The sequence below is a fragment of the Anomalospiza imberbis genome, chromosome Z (genome assembly GCF_031753505.1).
Source record: "Anomalospiza imberbis isolate Cuckoo-Finch-1a 21T00152 chromosome Z, ASM3175350v1, whole genome shotgun sequence".
In the NCBI taxonomy this organism is placed as follows: Eukaryota; Metazoa; Chordata; class Aves; order Passeriformes; family Viduidae; genus Anomalospiza; species Anomalospiza imberbis.
This window is the reverse complement of record NC_089721.1, coordinates 20,347,369-20,362,260: the sequence shown is the minus strand read 5'-3', so window position 1 is coordinate 20,362,260 and position 14,892 is coordinate 20,347,369. Positions and strand designations below refer to the sequence as shown.

The 14,892-nt window shown below is 37.9% G+C and overlaps 1 protein-coding gene across 8 annotated transcripts in view; it reads right to left on the bottom strand.

Annotated features, from left to right (window-relative positions):
- Positions 1-14,892, bottom strand: part of ERBIN (erbb2 interacting protein) — a 118,007-nt gene that overhangs the window by 77,697 nt on the left and 25,418 nt on the right. The window lies entirely within an intron of this gene.

The window sequence follows — 14,892 nt, the reverse complement described above, 5'->3', positions numbered from 1 at the left end:
AACAGTACATTTTTACATTTTTTCATTGTTAATTTTAGGAATTTTTTAGAAAGTTGCAACATAAGGCATAACAGATCTCTGATGCTAACTTCACTGATGTAGAACAATTAAAAACAAATGAAAGCATCCAGTGTTTTTGACTGAACAAACACAAAATTAGTTAGCTGGAGTGATGGGGAGGATTAATTTTGCCTCCAACAAAGGCAGAACATATCTTCAGAGGGATTAAATGTCAACTGTAGTCAGCCAGATCTTCTAATGGAACACAAAGTTATGTAGAGCAGTTAAGAAGCTAAGTCAAGCAGAGTATAATCTGTCAAATTCTCAGTATCTAGAAAAGAATTTAAGTTGTGAGGATCACAGGTAGTAGCTTCATTCAGATTTGCCTAAAAATGGAACTGTATTTCATTTCTTTCCAATAAAAGCAGAATTAGGCCGCCATAAAATAAATAAATAGATCCTGAAAGTTATTTTAAAATCAATTTTTTCCAGGAGAAAAGCAAGTTCTTTGTTTTAGAGTAATATACAGGACAATGAACTTCCACAGAAGCCACGACTGCCATAGCAGGATTGCACTGCAATCAACTTTTGTATATCGCATGTCTTATTCTTCATTTGGGAGTCACTAGTGTCAGCTTCTGCATCATACCAAATGAACTCCAATGCACTACACTGCATACATCTGTACATTTATTTTCAATAGAAGGGCATCCAAGACATGCAAATAGCAAGGGTTAAAAGTAATATTAAAGCCACAAGTCTTTCAAGCTCCCTACTGAAAAAAAAAATCTATTAGTTTAGCCAGCCTCAGAAATGCAGAGCAGAACCACTCAAGACAATTAAAAATATCAAGAAAGACATCAATGATCAAACCAGATTCTGAAACCTGGGCTCTTAGAAGAGTCAGTCATATTACCATGGCTGCATACTTCTTTCCTTTCCCACACCACTTTGCTCCTATTGCAAAACTGGGATCTTTACAAAAGCTATTTTAGAGGCACTGTACACAAACTCCCAAACAGAAGAAATGCAGGTCTGGAACAGTTCTGCTAGGATAAGCAAAATTCATCCAGAGAACACAACAGTGCAGAGCTGGATCTGACAAAGAAACAGTCAGGTGATTGTGCCTCTGACAGATAAAGACTTAAGGTCAAGAGTCTGCAGGCAAAGCATTCACAGTAGAAAAATTATCAAAGAAATAGCTAGCCCTATAATCATCACAAAAACAATAAACAAAAAGGGATTACTCTTGCATCATTTCCTGACACCTGTTTGGCTGCCTCTGTTGAAATACCTAAAAGAATAAAATCTAGTGGTAGGGAGTCATTAGCATTTTAACTGTTTGCAGACTTCCAACCCAAGCAGAAGGAACTCATCCAATCTCAAACATCCAGAGGCAATAATACAGCAAGCGTGTGCGTGAGGGGAAGAATACATAAGACTACCCGGATATTTCACGTCACGCTGCTTTACAGAGGTTTAGCAGCTACACACGTCTCAAGAGACATCAGTTACAAAATCAAACAAAAGCAATGAACTCAGTGCAACTGATCTTTACATAATGTCACTTGAAACTGTGACATTGAGTCACATAACCTTAAGCCTCGATCAAAAGACAATAGCTCAGGATGTGCTGTAACTACAGCTGTAAGCACCTATGAGTTTGCAATAGCAGAAACCTCCCATCACCACGCAGTTTGCAGGAAACAACCTCTCTAAGAAAATAAACTGGGATATTTGGAGGAGTTCAAAGTAACCATGCACCAGAACTGCAGAAATCTAGAAGACAAGAGGCTAATGTGTTTGTCTCAAACACCAGTAGCAGAGTGGCCGTGGCACAAGGCAAGGACTGTTGGCAGTAACATGCTGTGAGAAAGAACAAGATGTGACTGGACAAGGGGCCATATGGAGGTAGGACAACACTTTTCTGGGATAAAGGTCTTTGATCTACCTCCTGGAGATAAGCACAGCTCAGTACAGCACAATCAGAGAAATGAGGTGGAGAAGCAGGCACGGACTGTATGGGGGGAACAAGACCACCAAAGACCCAAAGCTCTCTGGCCCATTTCCACAAGGACTTGGAAGAATGGACTGTGAGTAGTAAGTAATTTACATAGAAAGCGTGATGCATCCCCAGGGGTGACGCATCCCCAGGGCAGGGAATAGGTACCCTGATTTAAGCCCAGGAAGTGGCCCCAGGACATGCCATCAGCTGAATTGAAGCTGCAGCCAGGACTGGTAATCTCTTTCCTTCTTTTCTCCTCCTCTTTAATTAATCTCTCTCTCTTCCCCTTTATCCAAAATCCAGGGTCATAAGAGGCCAGGGTACATACTAACATACCAATTTCCAAACCAAGTGTGTAATTTACTAATAAAATCTCATAAGCTTTTGTGGATCATCTGACTTCTCATCCCTTTCAACCCATGAGTATCAACAAATCTTGGGTGCTCCCTTCCCCCTAAGGGTGCAACATCACAAACACCTCCGCTAGTTCAGTTCACCACTTTTCTAGTTGTTTTGCAGAAGTGGTAACAGGTGCTTTAGATGATTCGAGGTAACTTACCCTCAAGGTAAAAATAACCAATGAAATCTTATTTAACCATACTCTAGCAAATTATATCAATCACATCAGACTGAGTCTCAATAAGTTTCTCTAACCAAAAAAACTCTAGCACTCAGTTTTATGGAGAGAGTACTTGGGGGAACTATTTTATGTATCTGTCCTTTTCGTACTCTTTCTCAGTTAAAATCCAAATGCTAAAACAAGCAAACAAATGGTGAAAACAAGGACAGACAACCTAAGAAAAATAGTGGAAGACTGACTGAGCAGTCAAGCATCAGGTTGGGAAAACTGAAGCACTGGTAAAATTAAATCTGGCCAGGGGCATCAAAGGCAACTAGAAAAGCTTCTTTGTCATACAGAGGGAATTGGACAAACTTCAGAAGCAGATCCATGAGAACCTCAAAGTTCAACAAGGCCAAATGCAAGGTGCTGCATTTGGTTCGGGGCAATCCCAGACATGAACACAGACTGGGAGGCAAACTCAGTGAGAGCAGCCCTGTCAAAAAGGACTTTAGGGCTCTCCTGGATAAAAAGCTGGACAACAGCGTGTGCTCACAGCCTAGAAAGCCAACTGTATCCTGGTCTGTATCAAAACAGCAACCGGGGGAGGTGATTCTGCCCCTCTTCTCTGCCTTTTTAACACCTCACCAGGAGTATTGTGTCCAGTACAAGAAATTCATTATCATGAAGGTGATTAAGCACTTGAACAGACTGCCCTAGAGAAGACGGAGAAGCTGTGAATGCCCCATCCTTGGAAGTGTCCAGAGTAGAAGGATGTGAACTTGATGATCTTTAAGGTTCCTTCCTTACAGAAGGAAGGTGATTTCTATTATTGGAGGTCAACTTGGAAAGAATACTGAGGTACCCAGAACATGTAGCAAACTTTCATACAACCGATCAGGATGTAGGGTTATACTTCAGTACAATGAATGAGGCCCAAGCAGTTTTTACTTTCTATAAGCTGTTTAAGGAAACAAAAACAAAGAACAAAACAAAAACAAACAAACCAACCCCCTCAAAACAAAAACAAACAACAACAATAAAAACCAAAAAAAAAAGGCAAGAGAGCGAGAACAAGAGAGCGTGGGTAAACCACAATGTGCTCTTCATTTTAGGAAGGGTTGGAAATAAGTATCTTAAAAACTGCTTGCTTCAGAGACATTTCAGGCTGCCTCTCCATAACCATCCTCCATTTTAAACACCGAAAATGGTAAAACCAGCAAAATAGTTATTTAAATAACTCCAAGAGAGTATTGCAGAATCCAGATTATCTGTGCTTGTCCTTAAACATCAATTCATATTCAGCAGGAAAGTACATTTAGCTAAAAAGAGTTTAGACTGATCAAAATCATCCATACCAGAGACTCATATTAAGCAGAAAGGGATCCCATACGGAACCACTAAAATCAGTCTAGTAAACCAAGAACAATATTAGGGCAAGGAGATCAGTTGGGTTTTTGCCCTTTGTAATGGGGATGAGAAATTTGAGGAGGCATTCCAAAGACTGAGAAAGAGCAACTGTATTCACTTGGTATCACTGTAGAAGAAGACTCTGCCTGCCAAAGGATACCCATAACCAGATTTTTTTTTTTAAGTGTCAGGGGAGTACATGAAGATGAGCAAAATAATTTCATACACAGTGATAATAAATGAGTTTTACTGTCAGTGTTTACTCACAAGAAACAACCTAATTCACAACCTGCCATATTGGAGGGAAATGTGTGCCTTACAGTGAACTAACTTGAACAAACAAAACAACATATGATTTTGATTGAGCAAACAGATAAACACAGCTGAGAAAATATTTATCTCTAGACAGTATATCTTTTGAAATTAAACATATTTTGCACAAAGTATAAAGGCCTGTAGACCAGAGACAGCTTAGTCCATCTCAGATTCCCAGACTGGGGAACAAGGAAGGTTAAGAGAGAAGGACCAGGAAGACACAAAAGATACAGAGACCACTTTCAAAAACAAATTCATCTTGCTTTTCCTGGAAGCAGATGCTGTCATCCTGTCTCACTGTTTCTTGTTGTTTCAGTATCTGAACCAAAGTCAGACATTTAGAGTAAAGCAAAGAAACACTGAACTGTGTCACTGACAGAAACCTAGCAAGTTTCAGGGGGCAAAACTATCTTTCTATTGATTTGGGGTGGTCAGGGCTAAGATATTAATAACAAAACATAACCTCAAGCAGCATGAGACTGACCTACTTGAGGATTTGTTACCTCCTAGTACCAACGCTGTCAGAGCTGCTGACAACTAGAATCCTTTAATGCAGGAAAAGGACAGCTGATGGCACATTCTAAGCAGGCGCACAAAGGCTCACATTTGCTTCCAGAATGCCCCAAAATAACCTGCTGGTGTACTGCAGGAGACATGCAGTTCAAAAGTGTTCTGCCAAGGGCTAAGGGTATGCTTATCAACATATGGAATGCAAAAAGCACTATGACAGGTCCCTGGACTGGCTAACTTCTTATATGACTTATATTTTAGTATTAAGAGTTTCACTGTTCTGCCAGGTCATCTACATTCTATTAGAGGTCTTTTAAATTATCTTAAAACTTAATGAACTGCACAGAATGCAATAAAGTAAAATTTTGTTATTTTCCATATCACAACAGCACTTTTGCACAATACAGTTAAGGAAACACAGCTGCTGGATTTTGTGGCTGACTACTTTCCCTTCAGAAAGCTGGTCAAAAAAGGGTCTCCAAGTCATAAATGAAGACTGCCCCTGTGACCTCAATTTTTTTAAAGGCAGCATTTCCACCTCTGTGGATATAGCTACAAAAACCTTGTCTAAGTGTTCTGAGTGCAAATTGTGGTTTTGCAATAAAACAAACATACCTAGACCTAGGAAAATTGTCTGGTGTTCAAAACTCCCTTCTATAACAGTGCAGTTGGTGCAGAACTGACCAGTATGTCTGCATTTGATCTCACCAGTGAAAAACTGCTATAATGCATATGCACCAGATTGGAGGAGTTTTGGATCTCAAACTACAAGAAATCATTTACAAATCAAGATGCCTGCTTCCCAAAGCATAAGCCTCAGCTCATATGCTGTGAAAAGTTATTCAATAATGCCAAGAACAAAATACCATGTTGCTATTAAACATAAACAGTTAGATCCACAACACCCTCAGAAGGTATAGCTGTTGCAGGGAAGAATCACATTGTGACTTTTAATTGCCTTTAAACCCCATATTCTCCAGAGGAGCAGTAAGATACAGCACTATTTTACTTTCTTTCCCAAGCACTGAAAGCTGCAGAATGAGGGAGGTTCTTAGGCATCTCTCCAGATCATTTGGTCCAACCTAACACCCAGCCTACCACATCAGAGCAAACCAACATCAGATGGTACGAAGTCAAACTCTACTTTTGAATTAAGGTGTGTGAGTTTGTAAAAAAGGAAGGATATCATTGGATTACTTGGAAACATTTCCAGGGGAGAAAGCTGAGACTTGGTGGTTTTTGTTAACCATGGCAGTACATGTTTCTGTGCCTCCACTCTAGCAAAATTGTCTAGTCAATGTAATTACAATCTTAGCTAGTCATTTTCCAAGTTCTTACTAAAGTAACTGAATAAACACATATTGATTTAATCATACATGAATGCATAATATAAAATGTTCCAGCTCACATTAAAAAAAAAAAGGTACAAGGCAAATCTCTTTGCAGAACCAAGACCACTAATATCAATATATTTTGCTTTACTAGAAAGTAGGGTTGGTTTTCACAGACTTACAATTTATTAAAATCTATAAACAGAAGTTGCTTTCCAGAATGGTAAATGTGAGGGGGATTAAACTGTTACTGTATGCTGTTTCTAATCATTCTGCTTAAGGCATTACTAATGTCTACTGTTTCTGTTACTTGATGCCATTACATTAGCTCAAGTAACCAGAAACCAAGACAGAAATGAAAGCACAGAAAACTGAAACAACACTGTCCAACTTAATGCTAAAAATTAAGAATTTTAGGAGGGCTTTAAAACATTACTATTCACAGCATCCTTAAACACTGTACTCATTTAATATACACCTGTTTTAACACAAACAAGTTTAGTGATCTCTTCATAACAACTTGAGTCTTTTCTTTGAAGTATACAACATAGCAATAACTGAACTTAATAAAAAACTAACAAAAACAAACAAACAAAGACCACAACAAAAAAAAAATCCTAAACCAAAACAAAAACTCCATGCACAGTAGAAAACTACTGGAGGTGGTTTTGTAGACCATTTATCTTGGCCTCACAGATCATTCTTAGGAACAAAACCAACATATTTCAGAACAGCAACAATCTGTACCCTGTGCAGTGTCACAATTCTTTACCAAACCATTTTTCTAAAAGTGACAGTTGTACTAGCTCAGTGACTAAAAGTGAGCAGCTGTGCCAAGCTACACACTGAGGTCTAGTTAACCCTGAAGAAGCTCTGTTGTTAGTGGCAACATAAAGAATCCAGTTTGATTTAATATAGGAATTAAAAAGAAGAATTTTTTTCAAGCTACAATTTTCACGCAAGCTTCAGCCATTCCAAAGATTTCCATTGCTACTACTAAACTGACATTAACTTTTGAGATAACTGAACATATCTATGTGACATCAGAAGGCCAATTAGCACCACAAACAACATGACGCAAGCACTCAGTATAACAAGAGAGACTGCAAATCCAAGAGAAAACTATTCAGATCTGGTGCCCTCACCCTATGCACCTATGTGGCCATGTTCCTTTTCATCCTGCACCCCTTCATTCTTTAGTTTCCCATCAGCACATGTATCCTAGACAAAAGGTCAAAGCTTTTTCAGTCCTATTGCTGTTAGCCATAGCAAATGTGGTCAGAACTCAGCCTTTTTTCACTGCAGAACAAGAGAGACTGATGAGGGGAAAGATGAAGAACGTGGAAAATTTGGAAAACAAGTGACTAAGAGAGTAAGAATACATAAAACAATATACTAATTGTATCTGTAGTAATAATTGTACCTAAAACCACAAAACTCAGTCATATATACACACTAAACACCAGAATGTACACAACTGTTTCTGGAAAAGACATACTTGATCAAAATTAAGTAGGTGGCTCACTTGTATTATGCTATTATCATGATCCTAATTTCTTTTTGCCTGCTGCCATTCATCAGATAAACCCTTTTTCCTCCCCTACTTCATCAACCTCATATCTTTTATTAGATATTGAAATACTTTTGGGAAGACATATCTAATTTCATTTGTGCAGTACTTCAGAAATATGGCACCAAATCTTATAGAGACCATGGGCATGTATAAAATGCTGGTGGCAGCCAACACCCACACTTCTCTGTGCAAACACTTCTCTAAATAATGCTTTAAGTAGATGCTAAGTCACTAACAGATAACACATGAACTACTTAATATGAGGAAAAAATAAGTGATTTAGATATTAAAGCAAGCATGTGCAAGCATAAGAGAAAGCGCAAGGAATAAAAAACTGTATACTCAATTCTCCAAAAACATGTGAAACTTAATCAAATAAATCCTAGGATAAGTCCTCCATCTGAATGAACCCAAGATTGTCACAGACAGTGTATTCTTGTCCTGAAAGACAACTGACCTAAGGTTCAAGTCCTTTTGGACAACATTTTGAGTATAGGTTTCCTGCACTGCAGATGAACTACCTATTGCTTACACCCCAATAGTAACCAATAAAGATGGTATATTTATCTCCATTTAAAACCTAGGCAGTCAGATAGACATTTGATACACCTCCTGCATCAGGCAGATACTCTGCCAGTTATGACATAGCTTATGCACAAAACCAAACCCTAGAGCTGTTTCAAACCAACAAAATACAGATGGTCATGACAGAATTCAGACTACAAATTTTAACAATTCTGAGAATGTTTGTGGCATCCAATGTTTGAATTCCTCTTGTGTCTGTGGCCTTTTATGGCTACTGATTGGTCCAGGAGACACTACAACACAGTTTGTACTGTTAAACATCTGAGGCTTTATACTAGAAATTATCAAATTATGCATAAAATACTGAATTCTTAGAAGTAATAAGATCTAAGTTGTCTTAATATGTTATGAAATTGGTATTAGGAATTGGATTAATCTTTTACATCTCACTTTATTCAGAAACATAATTTTATATCATAATGGAGATTTCATATTTAAATTGTCTCATAAATAGAAGAAACTAATAGCAAACAGTTGCTGTTGTATATAATTGTATACTTAATTATAGCTCTCACACTACCAGCCAAGTCATTGTTAAGGTATGTAAATTCCCAAGTTCTCTTTCCTTTCAGGGCAGAGGTGAGCAGTGTTAGTCAAGCAACACTTAAAGCTATTTTTAGATGTCATTTCCCCTCAACATGTGTAGAGGCATAACTTTCCAATTAACAATTACTATTATGAACCTTTTACTTCCTTCTGCATTTATTTTGTTCCTCACTGCTTTACAAAATTGAATTAGGAGACATCACTGGCCAGTTTGATTACAAATACAATCAGCAATCTGACAACATGCTTGAAAAATTGCTAAATATTCATAGCCACGAAGGAAATTAACTTCAGCTGTGCTCTTAACATGTGAAGTGAAACAAAAATATTTGTGTGTTATTGCTTGTCTGAGTGGGTTTAAATAAAAAAAAGAACCATCAGATACTTATTGCAGCTTAAATTGTCAATTATTGCACATGCCAACTTGAAAGTCAGTGTTGTCTATAAACAGTAACAAACACACCAGGAGGAATAATACATTTCTATATTGAAAACAGAAACTATATAGTTGAGCAGCAACAATGAAGAATCAGAGATATGAATTTTTAAAAACACACTGATCTGAAGCAGGGATATACCCTGAAGGCAAATGTCCAGTATCAAAAGTTATTTGTAAGCTCTGGGCAATTGAACAGGTGTCTTCCTGGAAGCTGGTGTTTCCTGTTGGAATTGATATTAAATTTTTAACTAACTACAACAGCTACAGATTATGACTAAACATACAAAACATCAAACCAGTAAGTATTTTTACTCTACTACACTTCACACAGGCGTGCACCATCTGTCACCGAGGTATGATCTGTAACTCTGTGACATTATCACATTACTCTCAAAAAGACTAATGCTACTGCCTAATCTCATGGTTTGAGCTACTGCCTAATCTCATGGAATTTCTAAACACTAAGCCTTGTCTCGCTGTCAGATCTCTCTACCTGCCTGAGAACCAATGATGGAGCACAATTGTCACTTTTTATCATACAATTTAAAACTGCCCAACCTCTTTGTTGCAGTTAATTTATATTCTGCAAATACTGTTAAGGTGATTTGTTTCACAGATGAAAAGAAGCTATAGAATCCTCCTGGATTTTTGCTATGTAACAGGGTAACAATCCTCCTCTAACACACAAAACAAACTGGGGACCATACCTGGACTAAAAGGCAAACAGCTTATGAAGGTAATAAAAAATTTTTGTTATTTGAAATTGCAGAGCTGCAAGGTAATTAATCTCCAGCTCACAATATATTTTAAGGAAATTAATATGCTGAATTTAATTGACTGGAAAATAGCCCTAGTTCTTCCTGTCTAAAAAATCCCTCTGCTGATATAACTTGAAGTAACCAATGCGGACATACCTTCTCCATCTGAAAAAAACAAACCCATAATAGTTACTTAAAAATCATGTGTGGACGGCAGTCTCTGGAAAGGAGCAGCATATGAGTTTATTATATTCCCTTCAATAATGAGATTGCAGTGAGGGTTGTTTTGTCTCAGTTCTTACCCTTTTTTAATTAAGTTTAATTTAAACCAACACAGCATCACATGTAGAAATGGCTGTTTGTGTGTAGTCTGAAGGATCATATACTGATCATATACACTACCAAAATGTAAGCCCTAAAATGAATTTGAGTATTATATCCATACACCTTCCAAAATCTTTTTGCTGTAGTTGCCCATACCAGTTCAAAAGGCCTTCCAGTAATAAGTGATATGCATTAATAAATCTGACAGCCAAACAATGGAGGTTCTTAGGGGTGTCTGGCTTCTAGACACTGGTCCATTCTCAGTTCTGAGCTTTAAAAACAACCTAACATCTGTTTAATATAAATTTTCTGGATCTTCCAGATCTTCAATAAGCTAGTACAAGATCTGGGCAAATCGATTAAGCCTGTATTTAAAGTTTTCCTAGCAATAAAGAAGTCACCTGTTTATGTGCAGATTACTGGATTCTAATTTCTAGGAGAAAAACTGCTTTAGATGACACCTCTATGCAATATTCTGTCTAGCAGCAAGACACAGTAACTAAAAAATACAGTAAAATCAACCCTTTTCAACAGGTTGATTCCTAACATGCCAGTCAGCTCTGTTAACAGTTGAAAAAGAACTAGAATATTTTCTAGTATGGAAAAAACCCCTCAGTTCTGAAGATCAATAGCGAGATTAATGGACTTATTTCATTCTAGATACCAGCTTTCATTTTAATATCATTAAGGGTTTAGAACTTAGATTTAAAATGAGGGACAAAATCACTCAGCAGTATTAATGTATGTGCTCTATGACAATGCACATAGTCCAGCTTTCCCATAAAATTACAGAAATCCAAAATATAACGCACATGAAGTTAATATTTTCTCTCACAAGAGAGTGTGCTGAGAATAAACATTAAGAGTATGGCACATAAAAACAGAGACCAGAATGAGCATTAGCAGTTAGTTAGCAGTAGTGTTATTAGCACCTCATTTCAAAAGAAACAAACACTTTGATTAGAATAGCAGATCGGCATCTAAATCTGTCATAGCAAATGCTCAGAAAGAGAGCTTAACCAATTTATCTAACACCTACTCACTAGTCTAAGACTAATGAGCCTAAAACTTAAATCTTGCTAGATGTAAACATGCCTCGATAATCGCACCCTAGAGATACCAAATCTTTTTCTCCTACGGTTACTGTTTGCTTTAAACACATGTGAAGAAAACTACAGTTCACATGCTTGAAAATAAGGAGTATTGACCCCAAGTAAAAATTTGACTCTGTTTCAGAGGTATGGAACTAAAAAGGAAAATAAGGAAAAGAGAAATACCAAAATACAAAAAAGGGAAAAGAAAAGCTGGGTTGGATTGCTGATATCTCCTATCAGCCCAAGACTTCTCAGAGACCTAGAACAGGTCTACAGGTGATCCTTCCAGTGACAAAGTTCTCAATAATCATGAGAGCCCCTGAAGAGTCACCTCTCTTGCTTCCTTATCTTACCACTGTGATTTCTTCTGCTGTTGGTCAGCCCACTCCTCTCCACTCTCCCGTTGTTTCTTCTGTTTCAACGTATTATTTTTCCATACCACAAGTTGCTTCCCCTGCCTTTCTAATACTAGTGTCCCTGACATGCTTCCATCTCAAAGAGGGTTATCATCGAGATGATAAGCACAGCTGGGAATTGTCAACTTACATTCAATGCATATAAAACCAAACATAAGCTCAACCATCAGCAACAATGTTTTTATCATATGCTTTGCTTACTTCTGAAAATCACCGGTATCCTGTCCATTACTCTGACCCACAACTCTCCTTGCTTCTTCATCCTTTGAATCCCTGTAGTCACATCCATCCCCAGCCCCAAACACCCAAAACAAAACCTTAACCCCCCCAAACTTATACTTACTACAAAAATAATTTCTAGAACACTGCTTAACTGTATTGCTGGTTTAAGTACTCCTATTTTGCCCCTTTTCCTGTGATGATATAAGCAGTTTATTTCTCTTGTTTTTTAAACTATTTTCTCATTCAAAATCAAAAGGGAGACTCCTCAGTCAATAAAGTTAGCTTCTACCACCACCTATCCAGTCTCCTGTGTTGTAAGATACGGTCTGGGGTTATTCTATTTCCCATCTGTTAGAGGTGGGGAAGTTATCCTCTGTTAATTGGGCAGTTTTCTTTATCTCCCCCACAACCAATCCTCCCTCCAGAGAGATCTTCTGTTAATGGACCGTTAAGCCTCACTGCATGACTGATAAAATTTTATCATCCATTGGGAGATGGGATGCCCAGAGGAGCCAAACATTCCTACCTGGATATAATCAGAGATATGGAAGACCAAAGTCAGCCTTTTCCCACTGGATTCCAAGAGGAGCAGCTGTCTTCTCCACTGGGTTCCCAGAGGAAGACCAGGCCCATCTACACCACCACAGGTCCTTCAGAGGAAAATTCCACCCTCCTACAGGGTCACTGCTTCAACAGAACCACAGTTGTCACTCCAGGACTACTGCAGCCAACATTTAATCAGACTGCTACCAACACCCTGACCAACAGGGTGTCAGGTCACATTCTGACTCTGTAGGGCTTTTTTGGTTGTACTATTGCATTTGTATTTTTAATTTTCCTAGTAAAGAACTGTTATTTCTATTCCCATATCTTTGCCTGAGAGTCTCTTAATTTCAAAAATTATAATAATTCGGAGGGAGGGGGTTTACATTTCAGGGGAGGCTCCTGCCTTCCTTAGCTGACACCCATCAAACCAAGACATCTAGCTTCACCCGTTTTTCAGAGCAACTATCCACAGCATTCCCACATAGATATATAAAAAGTATTCACTACGTATTCCTTCGCATTTTACTTGCTTCTTGCCTTCACAACAATGTTTATAAATAAAATCCCAACAGCTACCAGGCTGCTGCTGTGGAAATACTACTGCTCATCAAACTAAACAGTGTTTACCATCACCATCCCCCACATCATGTGCTCCTCTACTGAGCTAAGTCACCCTAACCTGTTCTGAAGGACGATCAACCAGTTATCTATCCTACACTTGTGCTGAATCATGAGAGACAATTCCAGTTTGTTTACTGAAACTCCTTTAGATGACACAAAGGGTAATCATAATGCTTTGGAAAATAATTTATTTTACCCATCCTGAATGGAAATGCACTACATATGTTACACCTCTACAAATACATGCATAAAAAACAAATAGGACAGCTATGCTGGTACAAACATTTAGGCTTTGTAAAAAGAAAATTTAAAGCAGACATATCTCCATGGTCTGTTTCTTCACTGTTCCAAATCATAGTAAGCAAAACTACAAATTAAGTTTAATAAAAAACATAACATCCAAGAGAAGAAATACTTTGAGTCCTGATTTTTTTATTCAGGGAGAAGAACAAGTACACAATTCTACCATGAGAGGCAGGAGTCAAATGATTTTCTTGATCTCTGCAAGAAGGTAAATTTTCTCCCCCTTGTGCTCCAAATAGGTCAGCTACAGAATCATAGAACAGCTGGTGCTGGAAGGGACCTTAAAGATCATTAGTTCCAACCATTTTGCCACAGGCAAAGGCACTTTCCACTACATCAGGCTGCCCAAAGCCTGATCTACTCTGGGATGGGTCATTCCCGGCTCCTCTGGGCAACCTGTTTCAGTGCCTCACAATCCTCACAGGAAAGAATTTCTTTCCAATATCCAGTTTAAACCTACCCTCTTTCAGTTTAAAGCCACTCTCCCTTGTCCTATCACCACACACCCTTGCAAAAAGTCCCTCTCCATCTTCATTGTAGGCATCCTCCAGATACTGGAAGGTGCTGTAAGGTTTCTGTGGAGTCTTCTCTTTTCCAGGCTGAAGAACCCAAACTCTCTCAGCCTGACTTCATGGAAGAGGTACCTTAGCCCTCCAATCATTTTCATGGCCCTACATGAAACAGACCTACTATAAAAGGTCCAAACTTTCAGAAAGTTTTACCTCTGGATTCAAAAGGAGGAATTATTCCAAAATAAATTACAGCATTTCTAACTGTGAATAGAGATTCAGAAGAACTCTGGAATACTTTTTACTTGAAGTCTGCATTTCAGCACAAAAAGTAAGGAAGGATTGAAGCAGAAACCATACAAACATCTAAATTGAGTAAGAACATTCCCTTGCTTGAATTTAAAATGGCTTGGTATTAGCAAAAAGACCAAAGAGGCTTTTCCACCTAGCCAAGAGTCAAATCAAGCAGATTTGTATCCTCAAACAGCAGCAGTTAAATGCAAAAGATAAGCAATGCTCCTTTCTCACTTAGACAATTAGTTCAAGGGGTAGAGAAAGGAAGCACAAGAGTAAAACAAGAGTTTTACATGATATCTGGGGAAAATATTAATCCTCTCCTATAAAGCCAGAATGAACCTAACTAATTACAGGATTACAATCAATGTTCCAAATGATCAAAGAATTTAAAATGTGAACCATTTGTCAGTTGACCATCAAGTTCTTATAACTTTCATAACTACAGAAGTCTCCTATTTTGCCAAGCAAATTAAACATATCTTTTAAATTTATAAAAAATAAGTATATTTTAGTATATTTTATCTTATTC